The sequence below is a fragment of the Hyla sarda genome, chromosome 4, assembly GCF_029499605.1.
Source record: "Hyla sarda isolate aHylSar1 chromosome 4, aHylSar1.hap1, whole genome shotgun sequence".
Taxonomy (NCBI): Eukaryota; Metazoa; Chordata; class Amphibia; order Anura; family Hylidae; genus Hyla; species Hyla sarda.
In genome coordinates this window covers 42,727,373-42,740,346 of record NC_079192.1, presented here as the reverse complement: position 1 = coordinate 42,740,346, position 12,974 = coordinate 42,727,373, and the positions used below count along the sequence as shown (strand labels likewise).

The window sequence follows — 12,974 nt, the reverse complement described above, 5'->3', positions numbered from 1 at the left end:
TAGAGGATCAAAATCCGCTGACATAGAAACCATCTGGGCGTCAAGTTCTGCTGAGAGAAAATATAGCTGGAACAATTCCTGGCGGTATGTACATCTGAATTAGATAAGGAAAGACTATAGAGAAGGCGTCACCTGTAGTCACTGATATCATTGTGTATTCTCCTCACTATAGAGAAGATGTCACCTGTAATCACTGATATCATTGTGTATTCTCCTCACTATAGAGACGTCACCTGTAATCACTGATATCATTGTACATTCTCCACACTATAGAGAAGATGTCACCTGTAGTCACTGATATCATTGTACATTCTCCTCACTATAGAGAAGATGTCACCTGTAGTCACTGATATCATTGTGTATTCTCCTCACTATAGAGAAGACGTCACCTGTAGTCACTGATATCATTGTGTATTCTCCTCACTATAGAGAAGACGTCACCTGTAGTCACTGATATCATTCTGTATCCTCCTGTGTGTGTCCCATCAGAGCTGGAGTCACTTGTAAGTTCTGCAGTAATGATGGGTGAAACAACAACTCCCAGCATTCCCTTACCACTGCTTAGGTCATACTGGGAGCTGTAGTTTTAAATGGTAAAAACCTCTTTAGCACTTTCCCATTCTGCGGCAATTGGTATATTTGATAATTATTCTGACAAATGAACATGGCCTAAGAGTCTTAACCTCTTAAGGACCAATGAAGTTGTGGAACGTCATGGCACCCTGGGCTTTAAGGACCAATGACGTTCCGCAACGTCATGGCGTTTTCCGGTCTCTGCCGCTCGCCGGGCAGAGATCGGAACCGGGTGCCTGCTGAAATCCTGGATAGGAGAGAAAACAAACTTTATCTGCTCCTCAGCCTTTTTCTTCTTCTTCTTTTTCTTCCACTTCCTCTCCTCAGGGCCCAGGTCCTGGCCAAAACTGAAATTTTCCAGACGGGTGGGTGACTCCTGCATTACTATGGCCCGCAGGAGCCCCCCAAAGACCAGTCCACTGTCACCGCCATCATTACTGTCACTTTCCTCAGAGGTGGCTGGTAAGGCGACTTGGGCAGGGTTGATGTAATCCGCACTCGGGGTGACAGAGGTCTTAGGGGTACACGGGGTATTACACACATCCCCCTCACACTCATCACCCTCACTGCCGCCATCTCCCTCACCACCTTCCTCCATCTTCTCCTCCGTGACACACAAGCACTCTTCCTCCCCCTGACTATCCTCTTCCTCCTTCACAGGGGTCCGCATGGTTTTATAGCGGTCTTCATTCTTTAATTTTTCTTTAAACATGCCCGCTCCCTCTACAATCAGCATTCGGGCTCTCACCACCTCCTGCTCCTCTGCCTTCAGCTCACACATCCTGGCAGCGAACCTTGCCCTCATAGCCTTGGCAGAGTTATCTGTTTGGTAGCGAGCAAACTTCAGATCTTCCCTTATGATTTTCAGCTTTTTTCCCAGCTGCTCATATTCTACTAGATTTGCCTGCATGCGGTAACCGAAAGTAGCTAGCGACTCCCTGGGACCCTTCACCCCCCATTGCTGGGGTTCCATAGTATCAGACATAGTCCCCGAAGACATAACCATAAGCTTCTTACCGGACGCCTTGCGGTTTCCAGCGACGGACGGGGGAGTGGGCTCCACATTACTGCGGAGCCTGCTGGATCTTCTCACCCTGTCCTGGGAATCGGCCGTAGCTCTCTCACTCCCACCCCCCGCCGGCCTAGTTCGAGGGGTGGAAGTCTGGGACTCCATAGCAGGAGGCTCTCCCAAGGAAGCTGCCACCCTCCTGGGGAAAAGGCTGTAGGAAACACTGCTTCAATCCTCCCTCTCTGGAAAACTCTGGAAGTCAGACACATCCAACAGCTGCTGTGTTCCACAGGAAGTGCTCTGTGCTGACACTCTTTTTTATTATAAAAATACAAAACAATTCCAAAAAACAAAAACACAAAACAAGCTTAACCAGCTACAACAGAAATGTAAAATAAAATAAAACCCTGCCTAACCGGCCAGCCCAGCTTTAATAAATTCTAAAATATACCAATCTACAACTATACTATACCTATACACCTAAGCAAACTATGAAATTCACACTAACACACATAACATAAAAAAAAATTGTAATAATTAGCTCAACTTGGCTAATTAAATGAAATAAATAAACCAACATAAAATTCAGCACCACCTGGCTATAACTCAAAATCATCCATACTTGGGAAAATAAATAAATAAATAAATAAAGCAACAGAAAACATAACACACGCATAATCTCCAAAACTAACACACACACACACACACACATATTGAGAATGAACATAACAACAGCACAACTTGGCTTATCAAAAATAAATAAATAAACGGTTTTTAAATAAGTTATATATACACAGACAAAAAACACCTACATATAATAATAATAATACTACATAACTACAACTGGTCCGACTACCCTTTTCTTATGGCTAATGCAACAATATAAAACAAAATACATAACACAATATACCAACAAATAAATAATATAAAACAATATACATAGCACAGTATACATACAAATATAATAAATGTGCCTCACAAAAATACCTACAAAAACCCTAAAATAAATCCTACACTAAAACTGTGCCCTCTCCCACACCTCCCCTTCTGTACATGGGTCAGTCCATAACCGTTAGTACAGTTCTTAAGTCCAGTCCTTAACTGACCCATATCAGATCCCCTAAGGAGAAAAATAAAATAAAAAATAATAATAATAAAAAAAAAATGTTTTTTAAATTTTTTTTAAACACCCACAAATACCCCCTCCCCACCTAGCACTCCAACCAACCAACTAAATACAACCTTATATACAAGACCACAACCCAATTTAGGCCCAAGTTCAGTGCCTGTAAGCCCTTCATACCATATCAGCTGTAAACAAAACAAAAAGCTATGGTGCACATGCAACAGCCCACCACCAGGGAGAAGGATGGCAGATCTGATACACTGAAGAAATTTAAACTCTTTCCCTAATCCCCCCTACTATTCTCCCTAATTCTATCCCTTCATTAAAACTATTTTTGACCCTACTATCACCCTATCTCTATCCCTGTATGCCTGTCCCTAACCAAAATAAAGGTACTCTACCAAAAAGGTCTAGTACCTAGGGCACATGAAAAGAAAACCCTCTCCATAGGAGAGAAGCCCTACTGGTACCAAGACTGCCATACTCCAAAGACCTGATCTTCCCGAGGTCACCGGTGATGTTCCTACAGACCTCCACCTCGGAGAGGACTTTCTGCTGGGTGGACACTAAACACAGTGCATTCCACGTGTGATACTTAACCACTAAGCTGACTAAAAATAAAGTGCCCCGATCTCGGCCACCGAGGGTCCTGAATGCCCCATAAGCCCACTCCGGATAGGTAAGGCCGTCAAGTTGACTCCAGCCGATGGAAGCGCCCACCCGGTTGTAGACCCCTACGTTAAAGGGACAAGGAAGCAGGAAATGGTCCATGCTTTCCAGCGTGTCCACACACTCTTCTCGGGGACACCCTCGGTCATCAAAGTTCCTGTACTTCAGGTTGTCCCTTACACCTAGCTTCCCCTGAAAGCAGCGCCAGGCCAAGTCCCAAAACTTCTGGGGGATCCTTTTCAAGTTTAAAAGATACAACCCCACCCTCAGATCCCGACCTGGGCAGTCCCTGAGCGCCAGAGGCTTCTGGAAGTGGGTCAACAGAACCCGTTTGTCAAGGAACTGCCTTGACTGGGTCCTGATCTCCCACACTCCCAGACCCCACCGACGTATCGCCTTCAGAGTCGGGGTAGCGTAAGCCGGAAGATATCCATGTGGTGTACGGAGGTCCTTCACTTGCCCTCCTGTCTCCCATTCCTGGAAGAAAGGCCGAAACCATTCCCTGCAGGAGAGTACCCACGGAGAAGCCCTCTCTTTCCAGAGGTTCGAGATGTTAGCTTTCAAGAAGGTGTTGGTTAAGAACACCACAGGGTTTACCATAGATAAACCCCCTAGTCTCCTCGTACGGTACGTAACCTCCCTCTTGACTAGGTTCAACCTGTTCCCCCATAACAGTTGGAAAAACAGGCTGTAGACCCTAGTGTAGTAAGCATCTGGCAAGATACATACACTACCCAGATAGATAAACAAGGGGAGCAGGTATGATTTGATCAGGTGGACCCTTTCCCTGAGGGTCATAGACCAACCCTTCCACTGGTTCACCCTCTGAGTGGCATCATGGAGCCTACCGTCCCAGTTTTTGGTGGAATAATCATCCTGGCCGAATGTGATGCCCAGAATTTTTGCTGAGTCTTGGGGCCCTGGGAGGGTGTGCGGGAGATCAAACGTGGGATCCCCCCCTCCCAGCCAGAGACTTTCGCACTTTTCCCGGTTGATCTTGGACCTGGATGCCTCCGAGTAGCGCTCCACCTCTGACATCACCACATCGACCTCCTCCCTCGAGGAGACGAAAATAGTGACATCATCAGCGTACGCCATCACTCTCTGGGTGACATTCAGCTCCACCAGACTCATCCTGACTCCCGCCAACGGCCCACGATCTACCCTCCGAACGAAGGGATCAATCGCGAACACGTATAAAAGCGGGCTCAAAGGACAACCCTGACGGACTCCGGACCCCACCTCAAAAGAGCGGCCAGACCACCCGTTCACCAGTGGGAAACTCTCTGCCCCGGTAAGCCATACCTCAGGAGGACGGACCAGAGGTACTCGTGGTTCACCCGATCAAATGCTTTGGCCTGATCAAAGGACAGTATGTACCCCTTCCAGAGACCCGCACTACTCCGCTCCACTGCCTCCCTGACACTGAGGACAGCACTTAAGGTGCTTCGGCCTGGAACAGAGCAGTGCTGAGCCCCCGAAAGGAGCCGGGGTGCAAACTTCACCAGCCGATTAAACAGTATCTTGGCCAGAAGCTTCCTGTCCGTATTGAGAAGAGCTATGGGCCTCCAATTCTCAATACGGCTAGGATCTTTACCTTTTGAGAGAAGAATCAGGGCCGACCTCCTCATTGACTTTGGCAGAGTGCCCGAGGAGAGACACTCATTGAATACCTTGGTCAAGAGGGGAGCTAAAGACTCCTTAAAGGTCTTATACCACTCGGATGTTAAGCCATCCGGACCTGGCGACTTCTTGGGGGCAAGCCCCTCAATCGCCAGTCTCACTTTCTCTTCCCTGGTATCTTCTGCCAAAACATCAAGAGAGGGGTCTACCCCTGGCTCAGGAATGGTTTCAGCCAGGAAAGCCGACATCCTGTCTCGATCTAGATCCTTTCTCCCCAAGAGGTGCAAGTAGAAAGATCTGACGACCTCCAGGATCCCTGATCTGGACCGATTCAGGGATCCCGTACTATCAACCAGTCCTGAGACTACTTTACTACTCACTGACATCTTGCAGTTCCTGTAAGGGTCGGGCGAGCGGTACTTCCCGAAATCCCTCTCAAAAACCAAAGATGCGTGCCTATCGTACTGACACCTCATCAGCAAGGACTTCACTCTGGAGATATCATCACGACTACCTCCAGTCGAGACAAGGAGCTCGAGTTTCCTCCTCAGACCCTGATATAAGCGGTACCTGTTCAGAGACCTGAGGCTCGAGAGCTGGCGGAAGAACCCCGCAACCCGCTTCTTGAATATCTCCCACCACTCTGACTTACTACTACAAAGGCCCAGTAAAGGTACCTGACTCTGAAGAAAATCCTCAAAGGACTGTCTTATCTCTGCTTCCTCCAGGAGGGACGAATTCAGCTTCCAATAACCTTTACCCATCCGGGGGGTCTCTGAAACATTCAAGGAAAACAAAATCATACAGTGATCGGAGAACTCCACCTCAACCACGGACAATGCGGAAGAGACGGCTTCCTCCTTCAAATAAAACCTATCTATCCTAGACCTGCGACTACCTTGATGATAGGTGAAACCCGCGTGGCCTGAGGGGCTCCGGATGTGGGCGTCCTCTAGGCGAGCTTCCCTAACTATATTATTAAGGACCACACTATCGCAATCCAGCGGACCATTGGAGCCGCTCCTATCTTGGGACCTCGTGACATTATTAAAGCCCCCTCCAAAGATCACCTGCCGGCTTGTAAAAAGGAAGGGCTTAATCCTCATAAAAAGATTTTTACGGCCCAGCTTAGTTTGTGGGGCATAGATGTTTATGAGCCGGAGCTCTTGTCCCTTCATGAGGACATCTAAGATCAGGCACCTCCCCATTTCTAACTCAATAACCCGTCTGCATTCAACCGGAGCGGTAAAAAGGACCGCCACCCCACTATACGGCTCAGCCACAAGAGACCAGTGGGAGGGCTCGCGCCTCCACTCTCTTCTGGCTTTCACCAGAGAGGCTAGATCTGACAACCTAGTCTCCTGTAAAAAGAAAATATCGGCTTCAACACGGCCAAGAAAATCTAAGGCTGCGAATCTAGCCGTATCAGACTTTATACTGGCACAATTAATAGATGCCAGCGTCAGTGGGGTGAGTGCCGCCATCATGGGTGATTGAGTTAGACGGCCACACCTTTACTTCTGCTTCCCCTTCTTTTTCGCCCCCTCATCCCCTGAAGAAGAGGAAAGGGCAGGACCACTTTTGGACCTTTTCTTAGATTCTGATTGGTCCATGTGGTCCCCGTCTCCGTCCGGCCCCAGTCTAGCCTTGCCCTCCGAGGAAGATGCCTCCGCAGGACAGGGCCCAGTTCCCCCCAGAGGCTCTCTCATCCTAGGCACCCCGCCCTCACCTTCCCCCTTCAAGGAGGGGGAGAAGATGGTATCGAGGACGAGGTACCGGTTTGACAGGTCAATCAGAGGGGGGGCAGTCAGGCTTCCGTTTTGGACCTGGTCCGTAGTACAAGGCTTAACAGAGGGCTCCGACCTCTTCTTTCTCCCTTTCCTTTTGCCCTTGTCTTTCTTTTTTGGCCTTTCCCCACTCTCCTCATCCACACTTTCATAGTGGGAGGAATCAGAAGGGTCGGCCATGTTGCCTTTCTCTCTGCACAGCCTCCTGATCTCCTCATCCAGCATGTTCTCCCCCAGGGCTTCAGTGGTTACAGGGCCAGCTTCAGGAGCAGGGGCCGGAGCTACCCCAGTCACCTGGGCACTCTCCAGCTCCCTACTCCTCCTACGATTTTCCTCCCGCCTTAGTTTGGCGGGGCCCTTTTTCCTCGTCAATAGCCCTGTTATGCCCCCATCCCTGCTCGTACCCTCCCCAGCCGGGGCAACTTCACAGCTCTCCCCGGCCGGAGCGGCCCCAGCACGGGCATAGGCGCTCGGACAACGGCTGAAAGGGTGCCCGAGGACACCACACAGGTGGCACCGGATCTGTCTGCAGGATGCACCAGATGACCCACCCCACCACACAAAGCACAAACCTGTACAGTACAGGCTGCACTAAAATGGGTGGGGCTACCGCACCTGTGACAGACCTTAGGCTGCCCCTGGTAAAAGACCTGGATTCTGTCACGTCCAAGGAAGGCAGCTGACGGAATGTGGGCAACTGTACTACCTGAACGCTTGAGTTTGACGGAAAACATCCAGGCCCCAGACCAGATCCCGTGCTCATCTAGATTTTTCTTGGGCATGTCCGTCACATCCCCATACCGTCCCAGCCAGGTCATGATGTCATAGCAGGAGAGTGACTCGTTACGAGTCAAAACAGTCACTTTCTTGACTGAGTTCTGACGGGAAATAGCCTTTACAGCAAAATCCCGCCAGCCGGGCTCATTCTTCGCCACTTCGTAGTTCGACCAGAAGAGTTCGAGACCCTCCGGTCGAACAAAACTGACGTCAAATTCGGACGAACCATAGGGGTGAATCAGGTCAAAGATGTCACTTGCCCTGAATTCCATCTGGAGGAGGAGCTCAACCACTTTAGCGCGAGGCGGGCACACATCCTTGCCCCTCCAAATCAGACGGACCACATTCCTACTGTTATTGTCCTGCCCGGGTGTCGGGAGGGACCAGACCACCTCCCCATTCTGCTCTCGGAATGCCCCCAAACCGTGCCTCTCTATCCAGAAAGACAGGTCGACCTCACCCCTTCCCTCTACCTGGATTGACCTGTCGCCCCTATGTAGAGCCTCCAGGAGGCGCTGCTGCAAGTGACCCCCGGGGCCGGATGGAGAGGGGGACCCCCCGGCAGCGACATAAGCATAGCTCCTAGGAGCAGTCACTACCGGGGGGGCAGCCGAACCAGACCCAGACTCAGACCCAGGACCCCCATTCACACCACTACACCCACCAACATTCACACCACAATTCTCATCATCCATACCAGACTTTGTATTCATACCACCACTACTCCCACCATTATTCACTCCACTAACACTCCCACATGCACTCTTCTCATTCACAACACTACCACACCCATCATCCTCACCCCCTACACTCGCGTCGTGCCTAACATATCCTGGGCTGGCTGGGACTTGTAGTACTGCCGGTTTTAACAGAGTCTTTTTTTGCTGGCTTTGCTTTTGCTGGGGTCGACTCTGATGGCTCCTCCTCCATGGGCGATGTTATTGCCTGAGCCTGGAGCTGCCCCTCCGAGCGCACCCCAGCTCCTCCCACAACGCCATCACCATGTCTTCCCGACTGCACGGGCTCTGAGGCTGGCACTGGCACTCAGACACTCTCCCCCTCACAGGAGAGTGCCCCGCAGCACCCACAGAACACACAGACCGACCGTTTTCCACTCTCGATGCCCGGACACTCCCCCCCCCTCACAGAGGAGTGCCCTGCAGCGCCGCTAATGTCCACGGCACTCGGGGGACCGCCCCCCAAGCACACAGACATATCACTTACCTGGACACTCCCCCCCCTCACAGGGAAGTGCCCCTTAGTGCCAGCAACACCTGGGGAACCGCTCCCCGAGCAAACAGTAGCATAGCTTGCCCCTGGTGCCTGGACACGCCCCCCACCACCCTGGGGCACTCCCGCAGCACCAGGGCTGCTCACCTTAAGCCCAATAGGACTTGCTGGCTCTATAGTGTCCTCTGCCGTCTTGGACGCCATGCTGTACCCCCCTTTCTGGCCCTGCTTCACCACAGAAACGGGGACTGGCAGTTTGGGGGGGCCCAGCAGTCTGAACCAACTTTACAGCTGGCCCGGACTGCTGGAAAGGATGAAACACATAAGTCACAGTCTCCTGAACCTTCTGCCTTTTCTTCCTTTTCTTTACTAGATCATATTTACCGAGATCCTCACCAAAGGTAAAATCCTCCATACGGGTAGGGGACTCCTGCTGTATAATGGCTTGCAGCAAACCCCCACTGGCCAGCTCCTCCTCACCGCTCTCCTCTGTCTCCCCATCACTGGAGGGTAGCGCCACCTGGGCGGGCTCAGGGTAGCTATCTTGGGGGGGCTGGGGGTCACACACACTAGGGGTGGCATCCATTTCACTTCCCACAGCCGACTCTCCGCCATCTTCCTCCCCTCCTTCCTCCTCCTCCTCACTGCTCTCCTGATGGCAGCATGCACCATACTTCCTTTCCTTGAATCTCTCCTCATTAACCAGTTTTTCTTTTAGGAATCCTGCCCCCTCAGAGATTTTTCTTTTGGCCTCCTCCACCTCCGCCACCTCTATCTTCAGAGCCCGCACCTGGGCAGTGAACTTCTGCCTCTTACCTGTAGGGCCCTGGTCAGCCTGGTAGCGGGCAAATCTCAGGTCCTCTCTCAGACTCCTCAGCTTCCTGCCCAGCTCTTCATACTCCATCATCTTTGCTTGTATCCTTGAGCCATATGTCGCCAATGACTCCCTTGGTCCCCGTGCCCCCCAATGCTGGGGTTCCGGGGTAGCAGAAGGACCGCTGGTCTTTGCTGATGCCTTATGTCCCTCTGATTCGGTCAGGGGAGTGGGCTCCACATTTTTGCGGGCCCTGCTGGAACGTCTCACCCCGACCTTGAATCTGGCTGTAGACACTTTCTTTCCCCCACTCGCAAGCCGGGAACGAGAGGTAGAAGCCCGAGGCTCCATGCAGGAAAGCCCTCCCAGAAAGCCTGCCATGATCCTGGGAAAGCCCGATGTAAAAACCTGCTTCTCTGCCTGGAAGTCTGGAGAGCAAATGGAGCCACAACCGACAGCTGCACACAATGAAACCACAGGATGTGCTCTGTGCTGACACCTCTGTCCATGTCAGGAACTGTCCGGAGTAGGAGAAGTTTACTATGGAGATTTGCTCCTACTCACAGAGAGCACTGTAGTCAGACCGAAAAGAACTATACAACTTCCTCTGTAGCATACAGCAGCTGATAAGTACTGTAAGGATTAAGATTTTTAAGAAGTAATTTACAAATCTGTTTAACTTTCTGGCACCAGTTGATTTAAAAAAATAAATAAAAATGTTTTCCCCCGGAGTACCCCTTTTACGTAACACCTGTAAATTCTGCACTACCAATATCAGCAGCCACTGAAGAGAGAGGTCATCCAACAACTGAAGTCCCAAAAAATCTGCCACTAAATCCCTCAAGCAACCATTCAGCCCCAGTCCAGAACCATCTGACCGGACCACAGGGACCAGTGTGGAGGAGAACAGTGTCCAGGCTGTAAAATAGAAGAACACCGGAGCAGCCAGATACACTGACTCTAAGGCTGAGCCTCATACTTCTACCGAAGCTGCAGAGTTATAGGGGAACTGTAAAAATGAAAGTACTACAACCCCCAGTGTGGTCCGTCTGTGCCCCCCTAAGGGTCAGGGTTGGAGGAGGCACAGGTTGAACAGACACACTACAATGGGAGTTGTAGTAATGTAGTTGTTAAAGAAAAAAAATATGTTTTCATCAGGTTGCCCATAGCAACCAATCAGATTGCTTCTTTCATTCTTGAGAAGACCTCTGAAAAATAAAAGAAGTGATCTGATTGGTTGCTAAGAGCAACTGGACAACATTTCCTCTCCACGGGTACATTTCCCCGATTGTCTTCATATTTAGGATGAGAATCTACTGACAAAGTGAGTAGCCAACCATTTCTGGGCATAAAACTCTGTAAGAGACAGCAGTCTGGGGGCGTCTGTGTGGACATGAAGAAAGGGGGGGGGTCCAGGGAAATTGAGATTTGACGTCTGCAGCGAGCGCTTCTCACTAACCGACGGGTCTCATCCCAGGTATTGCAGGGGGACCCCCCATGATCAGCTACTTATCCCATAACCCATGGATAGGGGATAAGTTAATTTTTGCCATAGTTCTCCTTTAATTGGCCAGAACACACCCAAAATCGGTCAAAGCCAAACATTGCTTCATGTCCTGTCATTTCTCCCAGCTGTTCTTTTTCTACCTACTTTTAAGGCATGCCTACACTCTATAATTCCTTAGAGTGGTACTCCGCCCCTAGATATCTTATCCCCTACCTTAAGGATAGGACAAAAGATGACTGATCACTGGGACCCCCGCGATCTTGATGCAGCACCCGGCATTCCAAATAATATATTTAGAATTCTGGGTTCTCGTGGTGCGGGTCGTGACCTCACGCCACACCCTTTCCATTTATGTCTATGGGAGGTGGTGTGATGTCACAAGAAGGTGTGGCATGATGTCACGAATCCCACCACAGGAACCAGTGATCTAAACATACTATTTGGAATTTTGGTTGCTGCATGGAGATTGCTGGGGTCCCAGCAGCAGGATCCCCTTTATTAGACATCTTATCCCCTATCCTTTACATAGGGGATAAGATATCTAGAGGCGGAGTACCCCTTTAAGGGACAGTTCATGTACCCAAAAGTTGATCCTTTGCAACCGTATGACCCCTAGCAAGTTCCCTGCATGAGTCCCATTCATCAGAAAAAGGCTTGTGCATGGAACTTGCTGGGTGTTCTACGTTTGCCTCATAAACTGCACCACCCAGCACCAGTTACCTCTCTCCGCACCGCATTATGCAGATCGTGCAGGAGAGCAGCTTTGGTCATCCATGTTTTGCTAACTCTATTTTCACACACAGAAATAAATAAATGAGTCGAACAAGTCAAAGAACAGTTTAAAAAAATGGGAACTTTATTTATAATTTATTAAAATGTTTGTGTAGGGGATTTTTTGTAACCGTCCATCACTCACAAAGAGTGTACAGTAACTAATACTCAGGACAGGAAAAACCTCCAGAGGGGAGGAAACCTGTAGGGAATCCATGGCTACTGTATGGCCCTTCCTCTGGGCATACTAAAGGAGGTTACCTCTATAATTTGGGCAAATGTTTCTGTGTATGTGCATGATTCCTGGGCCTGTGCCTTCATCCAACGTCTTGCTGTAGGTCCCGAAATGCTACTCCATGTCCTGGAAATAGTGCATCTAAGATATGGGACAAAAAAGGTTATTTACATGTTTATCATAGAAATACACATGGAACTGCACTAAAGACCTTTTGGACAAAACAATGTAACACTTACCAGTCACAGTCATGTGCATGACTATGCATTCCCGTGTCCCTACACAGTGTCCAGCACCGGCCCCTCACTGATGAACAGGACCAGTGTTATTTCTGGGGCTATGCCTTCATCCAACGTCTTGCTGTAGGTCCGGAAATGCTACTCCATGTCCTGGAGATACTGCATCTAAGATAAGAAAAAAAAAGATAAATTATTTACATGTTTATCATAGAAATACACATGGAACTGCACTAAAGATCTTTTGGACACAACAATGTAACACTTACCAGTCACAGTCATGTGTATGACTTTGCATTCCCGCGTCCCTACACAGTGTCCAGCACCGGCCCCTCACTGATGGAGAATGAACAGGAGCAGTGTTATTTCTGCTCAGTGCTGCTCTTTGGTGGACAATGGTTATGACATCACATGTGTGACACGCTGTTACCTCCTGGGAGTTCTATTTCAGTAGTGCTGCTCTCTGATTGGCTGAAAATAAAAAAAGCTTTCTAATATATTCTGTATGACTGTTATCTAAGGTTTTTGACAATTTTTATTAAAATGGCGCCACTCCCTGTGGGTGCGTTATATTTGTTTCTCCTAACCAGACATTCTGTATATGTAATATCATTTGG

At 49.5% G+C, this 12,974-nt stretch overlaps 1 long non-coding RNA gene across 1 annotated transcript; it reads right to left on the bottom strand.

Moving 5' to 3' along the window:
* Nucleotides 1-11,983: 11,983 nt before the first annotated feature.
* On the bottom strand, nucleotides 11,984-12,752 carry LOC130367826 (uncharacterized). Its single transcript, XR_008892188.1, has 3 exons — nucleotides 12,627-12,752; nucleotides 12,361-12,525; nucleotides 11,984-12,262 (listed from the first exon to the last, which is right to left on the bottom strand). It is a non-coding gene; the product is annotated as an uncharacterized LOC130367826 (long non-coding RNA).
* Between the last annotated feature and the right edge of the window lie 222 nt (nucleotides 12,753-12,974).